Genomic DNA, 14,233 nt, shown 5'->3' with positions numbered 1-14,233 from the left:
AAAACACTTTCATGTCTTCGGTGTGTCTCCCATTTTCACATTAGGTAGGTGAGACGGGTGCTTTTAGCATTGTTTACCTTTTTGTTTTTAATAAATAGGCATACCAAAGCATACTGGGTAGGACAAATAATGTGCTCTTGATTACAAAGTCATTTTGAGAAGGCTTGGATTAGAACCTTTAGCTCCCAATGTCAAGCCTAGAAATTTTTCAACTGAGCAATGTCTCACAGATCTCAGAAGGTGATTATAGCTTATGTTAAAAGATAAACTGAGGCATATTAACATTAAGAGTTTATATGAACAACAATTGGTTCAAATAGGGCAGCATCCAATCTAGCAGATAGAAAAGAATTGTGTGGAGCTGTACGAAATGAAAGACTTATAGGCTGAAGGGAGCAGGAACAGGAAGGACTTATAGGCTGAAGGGAACAGAACAGGAAGTTACACAAGACAAAAAAGGGATTTGGAGTGCAAGGTCACTTCCCTTTAGGGGATAGCAGGGGCCTATCTAGTGCTCATCAGGGGATCCCCAACTGACTGTTTTAAGATTCCATTTCTAGAAAAACCAAAACTGTAATTAGGTTAAGTCTCAATTTTGGCATCCTAGGGTAATAGAAATGATTCCATCCTGGGCCTGCTGTCTAGTTTTTAACATTTAAGTCACACACAACTGTATTTGTTCCAAAGAATTCTTTTCCAAGTGTGGTCATTATCAATAGCAAATATCCTGAAATTCTCATATTGATAGATGGAGATACTGTGGTCTGTGTATCCATATTCAATTTCTTATCTGCATCTTCTCCTGTCTTCTTTGCTCGTACCTTCTTTTATTATTTGCTTCTACCTCTGTTCTTCTCTCAGTGTGTCATCTGATTAATGACAGGGAAATGAAAAAAAGGAGAGTGGCTCTGGGACTTTCTGTGGGAAAGATATAAAAAGCTTTGGAAAAAGGTCAATTATTCCTTGAATGAACCATCCCAGTGAGTTGGGGTTTTTTTTGTTTTGTTTTGTTTTGTTTGTTTTTGTCTTACCAAGTACCAGCAGGCCCTTAAAAAATTATGAACAAAGATCTCAATTAACTGGCTCTACTGAAAACAACAAATTTACATTTGTGAGAATCCTGCATCCTCACAGAGTCTCCACTGAAACAGCTGAGGCAACACCCCACTCTTCACAGGTGTGCCATCAGACACTGGTCCACTCAAAGCTCTTCAGTGAGCTCCCATGGATGTCTGTCCTGATGGAATGTTGCCTCACACAGTTCCTCCATGCAATTTGCCATTTGTGATATATAAAAAACTTTAAATCAATAGTGAAGGGTGCATATGGTTGCTAAATCTTTGATCCCCAAATATGTATATATAGGTATGCATTGCGTGAGTGTACTTACATCCATATTCCATATGGATTACATATATGCTCATACCAATATAGTTAACTGATGAGGTGTTATTCTGCTCCAACACTGACTCCATGCTCAGTGGGAGCTCTGTGACTAGGCTTATCCCAATTGGATATTTTGGATACTTTTATAGACATACTAAGACCTTACTATTCCTGAAGTTATTGCTTAATTGTTTAGTGGGCTTTGAGTTTTTAAATCCATTCCAATGCATATTCTAGTATTTGAATTCAAGTCTTGAATTTAAAAAGTTCAAAAATCACTCCTTTAGTAATAAATAACTTGAACGTAAAGGTACTCTTTGAACCCTTGGCAACCATCAGCAAGATTCTGGCCACTGAAGAGATTATTTTATTTTATTTTATTTTTAAGATTTTATTTATTTATTTGACAGAGAGAGACATAGCGAGAGAGGGAACACAAGCAGGGGGAGTGGGAGAGGGAGAAGCAGGCTTCCCGCGGAGCAAGGAGCCTGACACGGGGCTCGATCCTAGGACCCTGGGATCATGACCTGGGCCGAAGGCAGACGCTTAATGACTGAGCCACCTAGGTGCCCCAGAAGAGATTATTTTAAAAGTAGATGCTATGGAACCAGTTTTAGGACATTTATAATTTTGTAGTGGGTGGGATACCTGCAAAGATGACACACAAATTCAAGAATTGTTCCATATTGTTTCTTCAGTGACTACCACAGGACACATGATAGCTGTTTAATAAATGCTAACTGAGCTAATGAATAAAAAATAGATGAACAATTAGAGGACAAAATGAAACAGATGATTATGTGTTGAATTTTTTTCAGTGACCAAAGGAGAAAAAGCAAAAATTAATATCTAGAATTTTTCAAAGTGAAAATAGCTGTCTTTTCTCACTAATAAATAATGTATGTTCACTGGAAAGTGTTCAAATATCTCACAATAATTCCTCTATTAAAGAAAACCAGTTTTAATGATTTAGTATATGTTGTTCATCCATGCACATTGAAGGTTGACATTTTTTAAAACAAAATTGGAACCAAAATATATGTATATTTTGTTAAATGGCTAACTTTAAAAATTTAACAATATATTGCTGGTACCTCTCCATAATACAAGTGTCTCTCTTTAACTGCCTAAGGTAGCTTATATTTTATATATCTGATAATGTATTTAGCTCTTTTGACAGATATCTTGGTTGCATTAAATTTTTTATTCTTATAAAGAACATTTCAATAAATATCTTTTAATATTTTTCAGATTTCAAGTTCAGATTTATTTTCTTGGCATACATTCTAAGACATGAAATGGGCTTAAAACGTTGCAGTATTTTGGTAGAATTATTCTCTAAAAAGGTTGTGTCAGTTTATACCCCCACCAACTATGTATAAGCCATTTTCCCTATAAATTAGCCTGGATAGAATTCATTTAAAAAATCTTTGTTAATCTAATAAGGAAAATAATCTCATTGTTTTCTTTTTTCCTTACTGTTGTTTTAAATCTTAGACTACTAGGGAGCATTTAAATAAATCAGTTATTTGATAAATCACACATGGCCCACCCATGGAACATGTTCAGTACCAAAATGACTTCCCTCTCCTATCCAACACCTTACTGGAGTGTGTCTTTGCAGGAGATATGAATCAAGGAAATAAGAAGATCTCAAAATTACGTTAAATGCACTTAGGAAAGATCAAATCTATGTGTTAAATCTTAAAATAAAAAGCTTTTGATTATTGACCACTATAATTACTTTTCATCACCATTCCCCTCTATTCATGTGGATAATTAAGTAAATAAAACAGTTCACAAAGTATAGACCCTGTTTTAGGATGCATTCTTCAAGTCATCTTGCTACTAGTAATAATAAGACAACCTACCTGTAACGGTTTTGAAGGCTCCAGTGGGATTGTCCACCACACCCTCAAGAAGCTGCTGACATGATGTGCTGTTGGAAGAAAGAATCTGTGAAACAAAGAGATGTGTCTAAGAATATACCACCAGCGACATGAATAAAAACCATTTTATATTTCCATAGTCCCAGTCTGTTTATGTGCCAAATCTTGTCATGGAAAAAGAAATTGCACTTTTATAATCTTATCTCAAAGAGTAAACACTGGTCTATATCTCTTGCCCGTGAAGAATGGCAGGATCTTTGTGGGAAGGTCCTAAAGATGTCATCTGTCTCTTTATGGACTTGGTCAGCACTTCCATGTAACCTGCCCCTGGATATGAAACTGTCTATATTTTGAAGAAAAAATGTAAAGATCTCCAGCCCCACTATTTGACTACTCATTATAAAAGGAGTGTAGTGAGCTACCTACTACGTTCACTAAGAGATAGTAGTTGTGTCAGCTGTCTATTGCTACGTAACAAATAAATGCAAAGTTTAGTGGTTTAAAACCCCACACATTTACTATTTCACAGTTTCTGTGGGCTTGGAGTCTGTGTCCAACCTAGCAGAGTCTTTTGCATCAGGGTCTTGCAGTATAGATGTTATCTGGTGTGACAGTCACATCAAGGGTCATCTGAGGCAGGATCCACTTCCAAGCTCACTTCTACTAATTGGCTGGACTCAGTTCCTCACTGGCTATTGGAATGAGAGTCTCAGTTCCTTGCTGGCTGTTGGCCAGAGGTTACCCTCAGTTCCTTGCCATATGGGGCTCTCCAACATGGAAGCATGGTTCATCAAAGCCAGCAAGGAAGTCACTATGACAGAAGTCTTTTATAACCTAACCATAGAAGTGACATCCACATTCTATCACTAATAGCAAGTCACTAGGTTCAACCCATACTCAAGGGGAGAGGATTAGACAGTGCTGTGAATACGGAGAGGCAGGGATCGTTGGAAGCCATCTTGAAGGCTATCCACCACAAGTGATTTCTCAGTTAATGGCAGTAGAGGAGCCTGGGGGAAAGTAGGAAGGAGAATGCCAGGAAACATGGAGAGGAGAGGGATTCCTTGGGAAAAGGTGCACAATACCCCAGTGATATACACACTGTCAATAAACACGGTTGAGGGGCGTCTGGGTGGCTCTGTTGGTTGAGCGTCTCCCTTTGGCTCGGGTCATGATCTCAGGATCCTGGGATCGAGCCCCATGCTGGGCTCTCTGCTCAGCGGGGTGTCTGTTTCTCCGTCTCCTTCTACCCTTCCCCCCTGCTCGTGCTCTCTCTCCCTCTCTCTCGCTCTCCTCTCTTTCTCTCTCAAATAAATAAATTCTTTAAAAACACACACACACACAATACAGTTGAATCTGGAGGTATTAGCTGCCTTGAGAAAGTGTGTTAAGTCCCAGGTCAAATTAGTATGTACCATGTCAAAGTAATAATGGCTCCAATTATGTATACATTGGGAAAAATCGAAACAACAGGTATTACTGGGTGATGATGGAGCAAAACCTAAGACAAAGACAATAATTGATAACAAAGAAACACAACCTCAAGCACGAGGGAAAACATTCCATAGCTAATGTAAAAAAGATCATAACTCTTATTGCCTTAAAATGCTGTATCTAACCATTAACAGCAACAAAATGAAATTAATGACATTCAAAAGACTCTTAATCTGTATTTACCATATCAAACATATCCATATACCATTTATTTACCATTTGGCAAGTGGAAATTTTGAGTTTGTTTTGTCAAGAACATAGACCTAGGGGTAATTTAATGTTTACCCTTACTTTGCACCCACCCCTCACTTTGATAGGGCAGTTGGTTCAAGGGAGGGGTATATTTGGGGACCATAAAACAAAATATAGAAACAATATACTTACTGATCCACACAGAAGTAAGGGGCTTGTTCTTATGATATCTTTGTTATCAGCACGGCTGTTCTAATAAGTTGAGCTAATCAGCTGAGCATATGCATGTATGGGTTATATACATATTTTTATAATAACAAAAATGAACAGAGATACAGCAGATAAATTGTCTTAACAGGTTATGCTTGGTTTTCATGTAAAACCTTACTAATTAATGCAAGTGTTGCGATCATTTTTATGACATTCCCCAAAGATGGCACTTTAAGGGTTATGCCATATGCTGATTGACAGCAGCTGTAATTCCATACAATGAGACTGGATCATATTGTTTGAAGTGAGGTGATAGTCATCTCTTGAAACTGATCAAACATACGACTGCATCAAACAGTATTACAACATAATCACGCTGTATGTGGGGACTGCCAAGTTTGATCACCATGTTGTCCTCCATTCCCTCGGACTTCTCTAATAGAAGTTGTGACATACCACTGCTTCCACATTTTCCTTTAAGAACTGCAAAATCTAAGAAGAAAAAAATCCTGCATAAAATTGTGATTTGGTTATGCTGTGTGAGTGTACATCTGCAGACTGCTTTAGAATAACAAATTTGCTCCTGCTAAGATCTCTCTAAATATACAAATAAACATGTAGTAAGGCCCAAGATAAAAAGTGAAGATTCCAAACAAGGTGAAAATAATTCAAATGCCCTTTTTTTTTTTAGCAAACTTGGAAGAAATGTCTTTTTTTTTTTTTTAATACTTTTCAGCGTCTGTAACTCCCAATGATAGTTTTTTTTCTAATGTGCTGTTTTGCAAAGCCACTTGATTTTTCTACTGACCTTGGGGCTCTTTTGGCTTCGGATGAAAATGATTAAGAGTCTGTTCCTCTCCTACTCGCAGTTGCTGCTGATCTTGGAAAGAAGGAGGAGGATGGGCGTGAGTGAATGAGGGTGATTTAGCTACTCGCTTGGTGGCATTCTTCATGGCATGGAGTCTGATAACACAGTGGTTTGTAGAGTGATGAAATTTAGGGACTGACCTTTTATTATCTAGTCATCTACCCATCTGTCCATGCATCCATGCATCCATGCATCCACCTATCCAATAACCTATAAAAGAGCCATTGAGATATTTTGGGGACTATGTTCCGGATAGTTTACAAAGAAATGGGGTGCTCAGATAAGAGTCATCCATTCATGATGATATTCACTGAGAGATATGTTAACAATCTTGATTCTCCAGTGTGAGTCCATGCAAGTCTCCAAGATGCCACCACCCTATCTGGACTTTATTCACTTGTGTAACTCTTCTCTAATCCTGACCTCTTAGGCTAAACATCCTGTCTTTTAGGCCTAAAGAAACCATGTGGCTCTTCCAGAGACTCATTGGGATGTCCAGAACGCAAAGGCTGTCTCTGACTGGTTACCCGAACACCCACACAGCCATCTGTCTTCTGCTGCTCCTATGTTATGGTGGGCACCGGGGAATCTGTGAGGCCTCTTTGGGTTCCCTCAAGACACAGGATCAGGTAGCTCTCTGCTCCCAGATTCCTTTAACCATGGGCATTTCTCCAAGCTTAGGTGTGGGAGGGTTAGGCCAAAGTCCCTTCACAGAAGCACCACCAATATGTAAACTCTGTGTTTCCCTTCTGACTGTTTTCTCCTTTTCTTCCTTTCTTCAACCTATCTATGGGGTCTTTATTTAATATGAGGTGAAAAACACTGGCTTTTCATCTATTTTTCCCAAATCGTTGGCTTGTGATATTAGTGTCATGCTTTGAGATCTTTAGGGCCTTCATGCTTGATATACAAGTACTCAGGATTTCAAAATTAATATTTAAGAATTGACTCTTCCTCTCTCATTCTGCAAGAGAATACATTTCCTAAGCAAGTAAGGAAGAAAGTCCTAGCTGCTGCCCCAAGGTGGAGAAGGGCCACTATGTACCCTCTCTCTTACTTCTTTGTCTTCTAATGGGTTCATTTTGTTGTTTGACTTTTCACTTCCCTTTTCTCTGGATTTTTTTAGAGTTCAGTTGGCTGTTTTGTTTTGTTTTTTTTTCCTAGTGTATTGAATGGAATAGTTAATTTGCTATTTTTAATCTTTCTTCTTTTGAATTATAAATTGTGAAGACTGTCCATTTACCTCTAAGCACTACTTACTCTACAGCATAGATTTTTTTTTGTTTGCTAGTGGTTGTTTTCTTTAAATTTGGGGTTTTTTTTAAGTTTCTATTTTAATTCCAGTTAGTTAACATGCAGTGTTGTACTAGTTTCAGATGTATAATATAGTGACTCAACACTTCCACACATCAGTCAAAAATTTGCAAAGAAATCTAGACACAGAGTACAAATAAGTCATTTTTTTCTGAATACTTCTAAGTTGCTAACCTGCTGTTCTGTAAGCCCCAAACACTTGAATATGTTTTCTACAAATGAGAACATCTTCCTACTTAACTGCAACACAACCAGTAAAAGCAGAAGATGAACTTTGATACACTCCTGCCCTTTACTCAACAGACCACATTCCGGAGTCATCAACTGATGCAATAATATCTTTTGTTACCAAAAGATCCAGTTGAGAATCACAGGCTACATTAAGTTGTCATGTCTCTTTGGTCTCCTCCAGTCTGGAATATTCCTCACTCTGCCCTGAATTTTTATGACTCTCATGCTTTTGAAGATAAATCTAGTTATTTTGCAGAATTTCCTTTGGTTTAAGTTTGTCCGATGTTTCCTCATGATTAGATTCAGGTCACAGTGTCATAGAAGCAAGACTGAGTTCCTCTCAAATCATCACACCAGTTCATGCATGATTTCAATAACTGATGTTTTCTTTGACCTCTTTCGACCATCACAAAAGTGAAGTCTTCTAGGCTTTTCCAGCATAAATTACTTCCCTCCCTTTTTGTGGGGAGGTACTTTGAAATTATATAGATATCCCATTTTCATAAAACTTAAATTTATTCATTAATGTTGGTATGGTCTCATGGCTTCCTGTTTTACTTAATATTGTAAATTCTATAAGCTATTATCATATTACTATCTATATTAATTTTGATACTCAAATTATGGCCAATGTGGTCAGTAGGAGCCCCTTTAAGCTGGCTTCTAGGGCGTTTTCATATGTCCCCATCATTTTTTTTTTTAACCACTTCATTGGTTTCTGGCACAAGGTCCAGGTTCTTCTTACACCTTTCCTCTCTCCAGCCCCAGAATCAGCCATTTCACTAGGAAGTCCTATTTCCTTTTATGGGACAATGGTATTTAGAAGCCAAGATCTGTGTGCTGTATGTGCTCATTGTTATCAGAGTGTCGCTGCTTCCAGGCCCTAACAGAAGACAGAACCAGGAAGTATATGTATGCCTACACCATATATTTACATCTAAATTTATTTCTATCTATCTATACATATTGAAAACCATGAGTTCATGCTGACACTTCCAAGTTCACATGTTTACTCCAGTTTTTTGCCTTTCCATATATGTAACTACATTCTTTATTAATGAGAAGCCTAGCTTCCATTCTTCTTCAGATATTTACTTATGTGATCAACCTCACTTTATGCAACCAATCTCCTATTCACACTTCTACCCCCTTCCCCACACTGATGCCCTCCTTTTCCTGCTTGGGCTCTGATTTCTTCTGGGTGGACACTTTCTCACTGGATGCAGGCTGATTCTCATGCCAGAGTGCCTGCCATCCCTGGTGGATATTCTCCTCATCCTTCTTGGGCTCTGATAGCCTCCTCTGAGCCACTGCATCTCCACCTACCTGCTCTGTCCCCCTTAATAGCATTAAGACTGAATTATTCAAGAAGTGGAAGAAGTATCACTCAATGTTTACCATGTAATACTTGTATTATCCTTCCCAGTTCTTCAAGTCATAAATTAGTTTATGTGTATTTTGCATTTTCAAATGGATTTTTGTTGTTGAGTTCTAATTTAATGACATTGTATTCAACTCTATTTTCTAATTTCTACATTAATCTTATTTAGATCAGTTCTTGTATTTTTTTTGAGACTTCTTTGAGACCCAGTGAGTCATCAGTTTGGTGAATGCTTCAAGTTTGCCTAAAAAAATTCATATTCTCAAACTTTTGGGTTCAAGGTTCAATATATATCGATCATAGCAGGCTTGTAACTTGTCCAGATTCTGTATATCTTTACTAAGATTTTTGTTTCCTTGATTTGCCACTCACCAAGGTAAGAGCCTTAAAAATATTTTCACTGTGATTGTATGTTTGTCCTTTTTTTCCCTAAAATATGATCAGTTTTTACTTCATGTATTTAGAGTGTATGCTATTTGATGAATACAAGTTCAGAAGTAGTACATCATCCAGGTGACTTATTCATTTTATCCTCATGAGCTGGCCACAATTAGTTATTCCTAACAATGTTTCAGTAATGATTTTTGTCTTAAAGTCTGTTTTTCTGACATTAATACAGCAGCACCAATTTTTGTTTTTGTTTTTGTTTTTTAGTTGATATTTGTCTTGTGTTTCTTTTCATAGAACTTCACTTTCAAACTTTTTATATCCTTAAGGTTTGAATGCATTTCAGTAGAAATTATTTACCTAAATGTTTAAAATACAAATTCAATCTTTTAATATCTGTTTTTAGCTGAGCAACTTTAAGTTGTTTGTATTTATTGTAATGTCTTCTCTATTTGGATTTATTTCCACCATTACATTTTGTGCTTTTATTTATTTTTATTTTTATGTTTTAACTATCATTCTGTTTTCCTTCTTTCTTGCTCTCTTTTGGGTCAATTGAGTTTGTTATCTTTTAACATTTCTTCTTGTCTGGAAATATATTTTATTTCCATTCTTTTACTCTCACTTTGTAAGGTCTAAGGTTAATGAATATGTTTACCCTCTTTTTAACTAATGAAAAAATGTAATGACACTTAAAATCTGCTTATTCTCCACTTGTCTTATTGTTTTTCAGACTTTCATAGCTACTTTGCTTTTTACAAAAAGAAGATAATTTATTGATTTCTAAATTTCTTATGACACATTCATATACATAGAAAGAAATGAAGAGTTATAGAATCATAACCTCTGTCCAGTATCTAACTTAAGAAATAAAATTTTACTTACATAGTTAAATTACCCAGTGTAGCTCTCCTCCCCTCAGAAGTACCTACTGCAAAGTCAAGAGAGGTTTCATCTTGCTTTTATGCCCCAAATGGTTACTTCTATTATTTTATCCAGAAAATGCTTATTTAGACTTATTATGTACTTACCATTTTATTTTGTCACAATTGCTTCTTACATCTCATTCTTGTTTGGATTCAACTTCTTTCTATGAAGAACATTCTGACTTGGTTCTTTCAGCAAAGTTCTGTAAGTCATAAGATTTCTCACTATTTATCTGGAAAGAAGTATTTGCTTTTGACCGCATTCTTGAATGACATAGGTATAGAGTATGAAATGTACATAAATATAGAATTGTTGATTGACACCTATTTTCTCTCAACATTTTGCAGACATTATTTTATTTTGCTTATTATGTTGCAACTGAGAAGTTTGTTGTCAATCTCTTTAGCATTCCTTTGTAGATAATCTGCATTAAAAGGTTGAGGTTTGTCCTATTCCCTTTATTAAATCCTTATGAAATTTCTACTACAAGGGATTTTTTCATTCAAACCTCCCTTTGTGTATATATTTGTGTGTGTGCATGTGTGTGTGTGTAAATTATATATACAAATATATGTATAACCTCAGATCTATTTTCTTTACAACCTCAGATTTACTTCCAAGTTCATGAATTCCACATAAACTGTATCTAATATGCCCTTAAAACCACTGATTGCATTTAACTTTGAGGGCAATATTTTACATTTCTAGAATTTCTAATTGGTTCTTTATCAAATCTGTATGTATCTTGTTTTTAATGCTTTTATTTTTCTTTCTCTAATGCTTTAGACATTTTAAATCCATATGTGTTACAGTCTCTCTGGTTATTATTACCTATTATTATCTGATAGTTTTGTAGTTCCTGGGAGTATAATTCTCCTGCTTTTTCTCTTTTCTAAATCTCTCAAGGTGGATTGTTACCTTGTATGTTTTGGAATTTTGAATGGTGAGCTCATCTTTGATCAGCTTCAGCTGGAGACATCACATATGGCCTGGGATAAGGTTGTATAGCACTAGATTTGTTCTCAGTTTGCTTCTGCTGGGAATACATTGACATCTCAACCTGGAGTCTTAGAAGCCATGCAGTTTGAACACCAAGCTCACTTGACTGGTGTTCAATCATATAAATCACATGACATGTCTGTGTTTACAAATTCTCTGGGAAGGCTTATTTTCCACCTTGCACCCAAGGCTAGATAGCTTACTTCCTTGTTTTCTCTTTGTGCTAGTTTGCAGATTATTTCCTGTCTACCATTTTACTGAAAGGGTAGCCCTTAAATGATCCTGGATTTTTGTTAAGTTTCAGTTTCAACATCCCTCCCACCCCCCAACGCCCTCAGAATTTCCAAGGCCTTGTTTTCTGTGTATCTCTGAGTATGAAAATGAAAGCTCCTAGGCTAGGGTGATGGTTCTGAGACATAACCATCACCCTAGCCTACCCCAGCTAGTTCGTGTCATTATCACATGAGCTGTGAGTTTTCTCTTCCTTTTGGTCCTTGGTGATGTTTCTTATTTTCTTGTGACCTAAACTATGGATTGAAGAGCATTTATTTTATTGTATCTAGAATTTTAGTATTTGTAGTTGGAGAATTTTTAGGGTATCTACACCATAATAATCCTGTAACTGGAATTCTCTTCTTGACATCCCATAGGCATCTCAATTTGCCACAAACCATTCTGGTGGGCTTCCTCACAAATCTGGATCTCTGCCAGGGTTTCCCATCTCAATTTCACAAACCAGAAAGCCATTCTGACCTCTCCTCCTTCATTGTCTAACCAGCCACAAAGCCCCCTTGATTCCTCTACTGAACATGTCCTGAACTAATCCACTTGTCTCCACCTCAACTGTCCCAGCTTTAGTGTAAGCCACCACCATCTTCCCCTATGACAACCTCCTAATTCTCCTCCCCTCCAATCCATTATTTATACTACAGCCAGAGAAAACTTTTTAAAACCAATCTGAAAAATTTACTTTCCTGCTTAAAACTATCAATAACTTTCTATTGCTCTTTAGATAAAAAAAATTTTTAAATCCTTAATATGGTGTATAAAGTATAAAGAATAAATTTCTGTTTTTGATTAGCCACCCAGTGTATGGTATTTTTGTTAGAGCAGCCTGAATGTACTAAGACAAACTGCCATAACAAAGTGCCAGACTAGTTGGCTTAGTTAACAGAAACTTAACCTTCTCACAATTCTGGAGTCTTTGGAGGCTAGAAGTCCAAGATCAAGGTATGGATAGAGTTGATTTCTGGGGCCTCTCTTGTTGTCTTATAGATGGTTGTCTTCTCCCAGGTCTTCACATGATTTCCCCCTTGTGTGTGTCTGTGTCTGTGTTTTAGTCTTCTCTTCTTATACAGACACCAGTCAGACTGTTATAGGGCCCACCTCAATAACCTTATTTTAGTTTAAACACCGTATCTCCAAATACAGTCACATTCTGAGGTACTAGGTGGTAGGACTTCAATAGATGAAGTTTAGGAGAGATATAATTCAGCCCATAATACTGTAGTAAACCTCACCAACCACCATTCTCTTGGCACTTTCCTATTTCCTCTGCTTTCCAGAAACTTCTCCGTAAGAAGTGAGCTTCTCTTTCTTACCTTAGGGACTTTGCAAAGATTGTTCCCTTCATTTGGAATGCTTCTCTCCCTGCCCCCAACATTGCTTAGCCAAAGGCTAGAGCTCAGCTTCAATGTCACTTCCTCAGAGAAACATTTCCTGACTCTCAGATTAGGTCTCTGTGTTTTGTGTTCTTCGCATCCTTTTTGTACCACTTCCTATAATTCTAATTAAATGATTAACTGTGTAATTAGTGAATTTCCTTGATCCTACAATGCTATGAGTTGTTAGATGCACCATCAATTTCAAAACACTTTTAGGGAGAGGAAAGAAATACTACTCTATTAGTCAGCTATTGCTATAATAATGCTGCATAAAAAAACCACCCCAAAATTCAGTGCCTTGAGAAAACAAGCCTTTATTTTTCTCTCATGAGCCTGTGAGTTGCTGTAATTCACTTGTACAAGACTCAATTCCAGCTTCCCAGCTCTGGGTTCCAGGCTGACAGCTGGGTTCAGGTCTACTTCATGTATCTCCATATGTTCCTTGGAATGCAGGTTACCCAGCCCACGGTATTCTCCTGGTGAGTGCAGTTCATGTGCAGGGCATACGCAATGCCTGTTAGAGCCTCAGCTTAGAAGAGGTACACTGTCACTTCCACCCAACTTCATTGTTTAAAGCAAGTGACAGCCAAGCCTAAATTCAGCATGTTGGGGAGAGTACCCTTACTCCCCTAGTAGGGGGCACTGTGAAGTCACTTGGAAAAGGGCATATGTGTAGAACGTATAATTCTACGATAAGAAAGAATTGGGAGCCACAATTCAATCTACCATAACTATAGTAAAGACTATGTACATCAATTTTTATTTTGTTGTCTTAAAATAGATTATCCAAATAGTTTGTCTCTACAAAGATATACCACTTTCTTCTATATTATGAGCAAATCTTCACAGTCAGAGCCTAAAGTATCTTCTGAGTCACTTGTGGTCCCCAGTAGTTATGCACTACATATGACCAGTCCTTTATATAACCCAGGTGTGGGTCTGGACTTCTTTAACAGTTGTGTAAGTTTTAGGCAGACAGAAGAATAGTAGAGTCCCATTTGCACTCTCAATTTAGTTACACTCAGACATTTCCCTCCCATAACGAACTCTCTTATTAATGGAAATTAAACTTTTTGTCAATAAAAATCAACAAATAGGGCGCCTGGGTGGCTCAGTTGGTTAAGTGACTGCCTTCGGCTCAGGTCATGATCCTGGAGTCCCTGGATCGAGTCCCACATCGGGCTCCCTGCTCGGCAGGGGGTCTGCTTCTCCCTCTGAACCTCCCCCCTCTCATGTGCTCTCTGTCTCTCTCATTCTCTCTGTCTCATATAAATAAATAAAAAAAAAATCT

The 14,233-nt window shown here is 37.3% G+C and overlaps 1 long non-coding RNA gene across 2 annotated transcripts; it reads right to left on the bottom strand.

The window, feature by feature from the left end:
• Positions 1–2,846: 2,846 nt before the first annotated feature.
• On the bottom strand, positions 2,847–14,106 carry LOC145720564 (uncharacterized). Of its 2 annotated transcripts, none has more exons than XR_014143631.1 (3): positions 12,462–14,106; positions 5,980–10,481; positions 2,847–3,342 (listed from the first exon to the last, which is right to left on the bottom strand). It is a non-coding gene; the product is annotated as an uncharacterized LOC145720564 (long non-coding RNA). The 2 variants fall into 2 exon arrangements; XR_014143630.1 differs by having other exon boundaries at positions 10,384–10,481.
• Positions 14,107–14,233: the final 127 nt, after the last annotated feature.

Source organism: Leptonychotes weddellii, chromosome 3, assembly GCF_054177405.1.
Source record: "Leptonychotes weddellii isolate Sample4059 chromosome 3, ASM5417740v2, whole genome shotgun sequence".
In the NCBI taxonomy this organism is placed as follows: Eukaryota; Metazoa; Chordata; class Mammalia; order Carnivora; family Phocidae; genus Leptonychotes; species Leptonychotes weddellii.
The sequence above is the reverse complement of the archived record's forward strand: the minus strand, read 5'-3'. Positions and strand labels throughout refer to the sequence as shown.